The sequence below is a fragment of the Amblyomma maculatum genome, chromosome 3 (genome assembly GCF_055883805.1).
Source record: "Amblyomma maculatum isolate TAMU_Amacu chromosome 3, ASM5588380v1, whole genome shotgun sequence".
Classification (NCBI taxonomy): domain Eukaryota; kingdom Metazoa; phylum Arthropoda; class Arachnida; order Ixodida; family Ixodidae; genus Amblyomma; species Amblyomma maculatum.
In genome coordinates, this window is record NC_139346.1 from 136,754,924 (window position 1) to 136,763,516 (window position 8,593).

Consider the following 8,593-nt stretch of genomic DNA (forward strand, 5'->3'; position numbering starts at 1 on the left):
CAGCTCAGATTATAAGAGACGCCGTAATGGAGGACTCCGTAAATTTGGACCACCTGGGGTTCTTTAACGTGCACTGACATCGCACAGCACACGGGCGCCTTGCTTTTCGCTTCCATGGAAAAGCTGCCGCCAAGGCCGGGATGCGATCCCGCATCTTTGGGAACAGTAGTCGAGAGCCGTAACCACTGCGCCATCCCGGCGGGGAAAGTCCCAAAGACTAAAATGGGTAAACAAGAAGTGAATTAATGTGAGGTAGATAATGTGACGTCACGCAACCGAAAGTAGAATTGAAAAAGGGCATAGGAAGGGATAGGTGGGCAATTTGTAAGTACCAAAGACTAAAATCTGTAGTCTGGGAACTGTCTGGGAACTGTAGTCGAGCGCCGTAACCACTGCGCCACCCCGGCGGTGCGCTCTGCCAGATGTAGAACCGGCCGCATGACACTGAGCTTCTATAGACAACATAGCAACAACTGTTGATAAAATTGTTTCGACGCTTCTTCTGACAGGCCTTTCTAGTCTCTTAGTTGATTCTCTTGCATAGCTCTCCTAAGCTATTCCTGGTGGAAAGAACCAGATTTATGTCGGCTTTGCTCTTAATCTTTTTCAGGTTGGGGAAGACTGTGAATATAGACTATACAAGCGATATTCTTATCATTTAGAGTGAGCGCAGCCGCCAGTCATACAGAAGAAATACAGGAGATGCGTGAATGAGTGCACGGTGGCGATGAAATCATAATTTTGGTACTACAGGTGAGGTGGCTTATCTGCAGCAAAAAGGTGAAAAACACCAGGCTGAACGTGCTAGCCGGTGTGGGCTCATGAGTCAGCGAACCATGGCTGGCCACGTGCACTATAGATGAGAAATGCGTGCATCCAAAAGAAATAAGACATACTTTTCAACCCACCAGCTGTATGACAGTTATGCGGTTATATATTGTGCGCACGAAATCAAGACACTGGTTTTAACAGCTGCAAGAATACGGAACAAGAGGAGGAGAAAAAAAAAGCACCATAGAACCGTGCCATGCCGAAGATTTGTTAGTAACACTCGAGGCAAGTTATCGGAAAGCTAAACCAAGCTTCCGGTTTATAGAATACAATGAACAATAGGGGGGATGTCGATAGCTGTTACATACAAAGAACAAAATCTGTTCGAAAGACACAAAATATGGTTTGGTTGAAAGACAAGAACTTTACGACACAGTGGCTAGGAAAGTAATAAGCGACAAGGAGCAGGGCTTCTACAATGATTAGAAATGCTTTTAGATAGATTATAGTTAGTTACAAGGCACGCACGGCAAGGAAAGAGGACAAACATGAAAAGAAAGTGGATGGTTGCTGGGCTGACGTGTCGCAGTGGAAATGGGACCCTTTCTTCCACACATTCGGCGCTACTATATATACGCCACGCTTCGGCATCGAGAAAGTGTACTCCGCCAACACTGCGACAAAACGGTGTTCTCGTACGTTTCAGAGAATCATGAACACCTTGCACGTGTTTCTCCTTCTAGGCCTCGTGGTGGTCGCTACGTGAGTACACTATTTCTAAGGATGTATAGACATGAAATGACGTTTTATACTCAAGGAGCCCTAATGAACAGAATAATATTTATGATGCAAGTTTTTGAAATTTGCATTGGATTGGTATGTGCGACTTAGTTTAATTAAGCTCTTTTTCGCCTTAATATTTAGACTTCCGAGCATTATTCTTAAGCATTGTTATTATATCAGCCTTATCCACTGCAACAGAAAATGCTGCTACGTTGACTTCGTTAATTTTGTTCCACAGCGGCTGCTGCCAGCTTACCCTTATCTCGTCTCCGCATTTAAATCTGTCTACACTGCCACGGATCTTTTTTGTTAGAAATCACTCAGTTCTCTTAAGCAGCCATAAAATATTTACCCTTAGCGCAGCACATGCTCCCCACTTCGTGTTTTTGGTTCCCCAAGAATGTCATTACCTTCCATTCGTTCCCTAAACCATTCTGCTCTCATCTTTTCCCTCGCCGCTACGCCAATAATTTGTTATATAAGGCTTTGAAATGAGTTACGGCTGCCAATTCGTGGCGCAGAGGGCGGCTTCAGCAGTGCAAGCCAATGTAGGCAATAATAACGCGATCACAGATGTTTGCCTCCTTTAAGCTTGGTGCAAGCACCCCAGAATTGGATCAATATGACCTAGGTGCATAGTCCTTGTATGAACCGTGAACGTATCATGAACCGTTATCGTTAGCTTTTATGTATCAAACGGTCCCAGTTCTTTTCAAGGATACTGCTAGTAAACACTCTGGCCTGACGGCACTTGTCCGATGGACTCAAGTTCCCTTAATGTTTCTCGTTAATGCACAATCGGGGTCCAGGTCAGCTTGGGTTCTGGCTGTTTGCTCAAGAGATTGTGGACTTTTTTTTCTGGAAACTAAACTTGGAACTGTATTAGTGTTTTCGTATAAATTAAATCGGTAACCCTTCGTTTTCATGGTTTTAAATTTCGGAGAGCTCAAGAAGAAAGGCGCAAAGGTAAAAAAAAAATGTGCGGGCAACAAAAATCTAATTGGAATTAACATCGCACTGTTGAGGAGTGAGGCGCATTTATGAATTTTAGTGCATCCAGCACGTTTAGTCAATTTCTTAAGATTATTCCTTCTGCATGAGAAATATTATATACGCTTACTTTTCATCTATATTTAGAATAAAAAAAATTGAAACAGAATTTTCTCAAGAACAAAAGTTTTCCTTCATATATACATGTTATCTTGGCTTCTATTGTAAGCACTACGTGCCACCTTTCGGCATCGGCTTTCGAGGTTTTTAAAAGGAGGCGAAAGAAGAGACGCTGCGCACGTCTCATTTAGGCCGTTCTATGAAGCCGTACTTGTTACGCTCCTCCTTCGACGTTGTTGCGCTTTTTTAATGATAGCGGGGACGCGGATTAAGAGCAGCAAAAAATATTTCGCCCCTGTATTCACATCTACGGATGTTGCTGAACGAGCGAAATGCTTGATGGAATCATGTACGTGAAATGTTGGAGTAGAACGTATGCTGCCGCCTTCATGCATGTTAAAAAAAAAAGAAATATTTGAAGTTATCTTGACATTTAGCCACGTTATCGAGATATACAGTGAAAGGGAATTAAAAAAAGAGGCACTCCTTGAGCCCGCCTGGGTGACGCTGTGGTTAGGGCGCTGCTCGACTATTGTGCCCAAGGATGGGGGATCGATTCATGGCCTCAGCGGCCGCTTTTAGGTGGAGGCAAAAAGCTAGTCGCCCATGTGCTGTGCGATGGCATTGCACAGTAAAAGAACTCCGTGGTGCCGGAGCTTTCCACTACGGCGTCCCTCATAGCCTCAGTCACTTTAGGACGTTAAACCCCAAAACCAGACCAAACCAAATCAAGCGAAAAAATTATTCTTTTATCAATAATAAACATGGCAATTAAATAAGCGCCACCTTTTAGGGAATCCTGCAGCTTTTTGGGAATCCTGGTGTCTAACCTCATTTCGTCAAAAATATATTGTATGTATTTAGTTAGAAATCCATTCAAGACGCTTCTCAGGGTACCTAGCTCCACCGGAGTATCGAGGAAAGCGAAATATATTAGGAGTCCTCTGTGGTTAATTATCTATGTACATTAAACTTAAACTGGGTTCGAGAATTTTGCACTTATTGCAATCGCATTGCCCAGAAATTTAAAGTGGGGCCTATTTGTTTGCCATTGGCATCAGTTATAAATACATTAGCATTCATATTTTCTCAATGCTACCACACCCCGAACAGGCAAAGAAATATTATTCGTTAACAGAAAAATCTTTACCCTGCAGATGATAAAGCAGGGACACATTGGATGCTGTGCAGCGACGAGATGCACAGAGGGAGATCATTTTGAACACACTGTTACAATGAATGGGCATGTAATACCCGGAAGAATTTTTCCAAGTGTAGGCCTGTAATGTAGCCTGGCAAAAGCATGCATGCAGTTAGTCTAAACTGATCGCATTTAACAGCATCCTTAATCTCGGAACTTTTGCTGGGTTCAAGATGTAGCCTGCTTATATAAGTAGAAACAAGCGTCCAGTATGTGCACGGAAAGAAAATTGGAAGAAAAAGCGGGACATGGAAGGTTAACTTTATGTGCACTGGCTTTGAACCCAGACTGCTAGCAAAGGAAAGGAGCGCCGGAGGTGAGGTGGTGGGCTATGCTTTTACTAAGGATTGTGGTATGAAGTCTGGCTGACAGTGCTATATCAGGATTTATTCTCCAGGCAAGCGCCAATTTAATGTGCTTCTAAAAGAAGGTAAGCCGTGCGTTGCTGTCCCCGGTGTAACTGGCACCCTTGTTTTAGAATTGCGGCATCAGTAGTTCAATGAAGGACGCACAGAGGCAAAAAGGAGAGGAACCAAGAAATAAGGAAAGATCAATCAGCTCAGATGAAGTAGGCTGGTTGGTTGGTTTGGTGTGTGGAGTTTAACGTCCCAAAGCAACTCAGGCTATGAGAGACGCCGTAGTGGATGACTCCAGAAATTTCGACCACCTGGGGTTCTTTAACGTGCACTGACATCGCACAGCACACGGGCACCTTGGTTTTCGCCTCCATCGAAAAGCAGCCACCGAGGCCAGGATTCGATCCCGCGTCCTTGGAAACAGTAGTCGAGCGCCGTAACCACTGCGCCACCCCGGCGGGGTCCTGAAATGAAGTAACCAGTGGCTCATCGTAGGCTTGTGCGATCTGAAGATATGAGAGAAGTATCGAGCATACAGATGGAAACAAGTGTTTCTTACTGTGCACAAAATGGTGAAAGATGCACATACAGTAGAAGAATTACCGGAAGAAAGTGCAATGCATCACCCTAGAAAATTATTCTGTGTCTCAGAGCTGTGTGCTCGTGCCCTTTGGTTGGCCTGGGTTAGGTCTGGACAGTGCGCTCGTTGCATCGGGGTCGTGCTTCAATGAAAATAGCTTTTATTTTAGAATAAACGTCGTGACCGCAGTTAATTAAGGATAATTATTAAAACCTTAGCAGAAATAACGGTTGTCCGCCATTCTTCTTTGCTAGTTGTGTCAGTCCGAAACTCATGTTTCGGTTGCCACATCGTCTACAATCCTACTGATGCAGTGACTGTGAAATAGCGCTACGCAAGAGTAAGGTATTGCTTGATGTGATTTTTTTTTTCAGAAACATTTAGTTCATTCAAATTTAATCCATAACGCTGCTTTATGTTTGCGCAAAACAAAACGGTATAATGTGGTTGATCAGCAGCATCGAAACAGTAGGTCTGGTGTGTAAAATAACATTGCGCAAAAAAGTGGTCACACCATTTAAACTCCCGTGTTTAAAGGTGTGTAACGTTACAAACAAGGTAAATGTCTCGCTGCGGATCTCATCAAAAGGGGTCTGAAAATGTGTGAGGTATGTCAAATACCATGATTCAAAGGACACACTGTAGGAACATCTGACAGAATGTTTATTTCGTTTTTACTTCAACGGACGTGGTCCTCATTTCATTTTGGCTGGATTTGTAATTTGGGTGCGCTAAACATCGAAGCAAAAATGACATGCTTTCAGTGGTTTTTATTTCTAAGATTATCTAACACACCAACAGTCCTTTGTTGAGTTCCCTTACGAATCGCGGTAAAAAATATATGATGGGCTTTTCACGCTTGACACACTTATTTCACACTTTGAGTATGCATGCATCAAGGTATTAGCGGTATCGATGGCTCTGTATGCATTCAGAAAAGAAGCAATAAAACTTTTTCCCACTTTCAGTGCATCAGTCTGGAGCCATGACTACCGTGAACACAGTCAATGCCTGGATAATGTAAGTATGTTTAATGCAATACCCTAGGACTAACGTTTTCACTCTATATTTCTAGGACCATAAAACAGCATTTGCATGCCTCTGTTGTGCCTCACGAGCCAAGCACCTTGTGTTAGCGGCTTTAGTTGACTGCAGGAATGCTAAAGGAACAAGGAAATGTAATCTGTGGTAAATATCTTGTTTCTAGAACTGCGGTTAGGTTGCGCTCTTTCTGATTTAATACTGTAAGGCGGCAAGAAACCTGCAGTCTTTAGATTCAAAAAAAAAAAAAAAGAGGTGAGAGAGACCAAATTTACAACTTTTAAACAAAACTAGTTTAGGCTGCCACGTGCCCACAGACCGTGCGAAGGAATGACAAAAGAATGCTTACCTAATAATCTGATTTTTTTTCTTTAAAGAGAAGATTCAGCGTCGTTTGTCGCATAAATAACACCATGCTTAGAAAAATAAATCTAGAACGGCAGGACACCTTAAAAAAAATTTGCTTCGAAATTTTTTGTAACTTCTTTTCTTCCGGTTTTCATGAAAAACTTTCTATAAGCATGCACTGCGCAGTGGATTGCCTATTTGTCTTAGCAAGGTGAAAGAAGCTGTCGATCAGTTCTTACAGTTCCTTTGGTTATAACTCCTCTCAAAGGTATACTTCAATACCTTCCCTTAATGCTACCATCTATAAACGGCAAAATGTTTTTCATAAAGGTGTTAAATACAGAAGAAATATTGAGAACGTTTATTACAGTTAATGAAAGGAAATGTAAAAATTCTGAACAAACTGGTTTTGTGGAAATATCACGAGGAAATCTGTTACTCAACAAAACATTAGGATGCCTAGCCGTGGCACATGTATTTATTGGAATAAAAACAGCAAGGAAGAACCCTGGTATGGATAGGTTGTTAGAATAGGACGCATTTATATTGGAGAGATGATACATATAGGAATAAAAAGTTACTGTTCAGTACAGATACACATTGCGATTTCCGTTTAGCTTACCATTTGATAGAAAAAAAAACCCAATATGAGCCAAAACACACTGCTCAGTGACGGAATCTGTTCCAGTTTAAGCAAGGAGCAGTAAAACAAATTAGGTACGTCATAACGTAAGAGAGCGCGAAAACAGGACGGGGAGAACAAACGGACAAAGGGGGAGAACACACACCACAAGCGCTAACTTGCGACTGACAAATAAACTAAAAAACCACGGCGCCGAAGGAAACCTAAGCAGAAGTAGCGCATGCGCCAAGCCTAAAAGGAAACAGAAAAGCAAAAAAAAAAAAGACTAAGATAAGAAGCGATAAAAATGGGTGGTCGCAGATTTTTTGAACCCAGCAAGGTCAGCGCTTTCTTTTAGACAAGTAAATGCAAAGTGTACTAACAGGGTTATTTTGCAATATAGCGATCTGTACAGCTTCCGCAATTTCACGAGTTATCTTATCTCTCCTTGTGGGGACGTCTAAACACTTATTAAAAAAGGGACGGACTTGCACACTTGCAATGCAAAGCTGGGTTACCGCCAGTGTATGTCTTCATGTTGGTTTTGTGCTGACGACGCCTTTCGTCAAGGACCTACAGGATCGTCCGGCTTACTGCTTGCCACAAGAAAGCGGGATGTTATACACAACGTCCTCAGTGCATTTAACAGATCTTCTCTTGTGGCGGATGGTACACTGCCGCTTCGGGAAAGTTGTGTTGACGGCAGAGATCTTTTTCGTAACACACTTACTTCTTTTGGGTTTGAAAACACCACGTGAACGTTTCCTCATTTCCTCATTTCCAATTTTCTTGATATTGTGCGAGAAAAGGAGTGACAGCCAAATTGATCTTAATGTTTTCCTCGTTTCGTGCTCTCGTTTTCGTCCTCTTACGTTATGGATCAATACCGAATTGCCCAATTTTCTACTCTGGCTAAGTATGGCATCATTATTCTAAAAATAGTCGTTTTATTTGCGATTTAATCATTTCGTTAACCAGCATTAATAGAGATTGGGAGTTTAAACAACAACGAATTTCGACTACATGAAAATATTCATCCTCAGAACCAAGTGGGGCACTGTTCAGATGATATTAAAAATCAAATTGTTTTGTTTTTCAGTGCCGTCCGGATGCGTGCCCGAGTGGATGTAGAGGAGGGTGCCTCTGCTACCGAAGATTCGACTATCCGAACCATGGATACTGCTTGAATCCATCGAAAAGAATTCCGGACATCTTCCGTAACCTTGGGAAATTCCAAGGATAGATTAAAAAAAAAATGCAGCAGCATATTTGTTATTTCTGAAATTAAAACGAGGTTAGAGGAATAAATACTGACAAAAATTTCGGAATGTGTTCGAGGCTACTGATTCAAAAATGCAGAGTGGCTAACCTCTACATCAAAATACGCAAGGTTTTGCCAATGACGCATGAAACGCAACAGTTTTCTTATTCTGTGCGCTCGGTCTTGCTTCAAATTAGTGCCTTGGGGTGCCTGACTTAGTTCAGGTATACGGGAACTTGATTGATTGATTTCCTGTCGTCGTAGGGAGACTTGGAGGGTAACGAAGATCACTGTAGCAAGTTGTTCTACGCAAAGGGAATCATAAAAAACTGCCTAAATTAAATAAAATAAAATTTGAGCGCAGTTATTTAAACGTGTTTGTTATATATTGAAGTAAATATTTTAAAGTAGCTGGTACATTGTATGCACAGTTAAAAATAACGTTTTGTATCTCATTATGTATGTACACCAGCGCAACACAGCAAGACACACGAAGAAGAACGATGACACTACTGAACTG

The 8,593-nt window shown here is 42.0% G+C and overlaps 1 long non-coding RNA gene across 1 annotated transcript; it reads left to right on the forward strand.

The window, feature by feature from the left end:
• Window positions 1-1,378: 1,378 nt before the first annotated feature.
• On the forward strand, window positions 1,379-8,136 carry LOC146196162 (uncharacterized). The gene is made up of 3 exons (XR_014706086.1): window positions 1,379-1,533; window positions 5,770-5,821; window positions 7,912-8,136. It is a non-coding gene; the product is annotated as an uncharacterized LOC146196162 (long non-coding RNA).
• The last annotated feature ends 457 nt before the right edge of the window (window positions 8,137-8,593 follow it).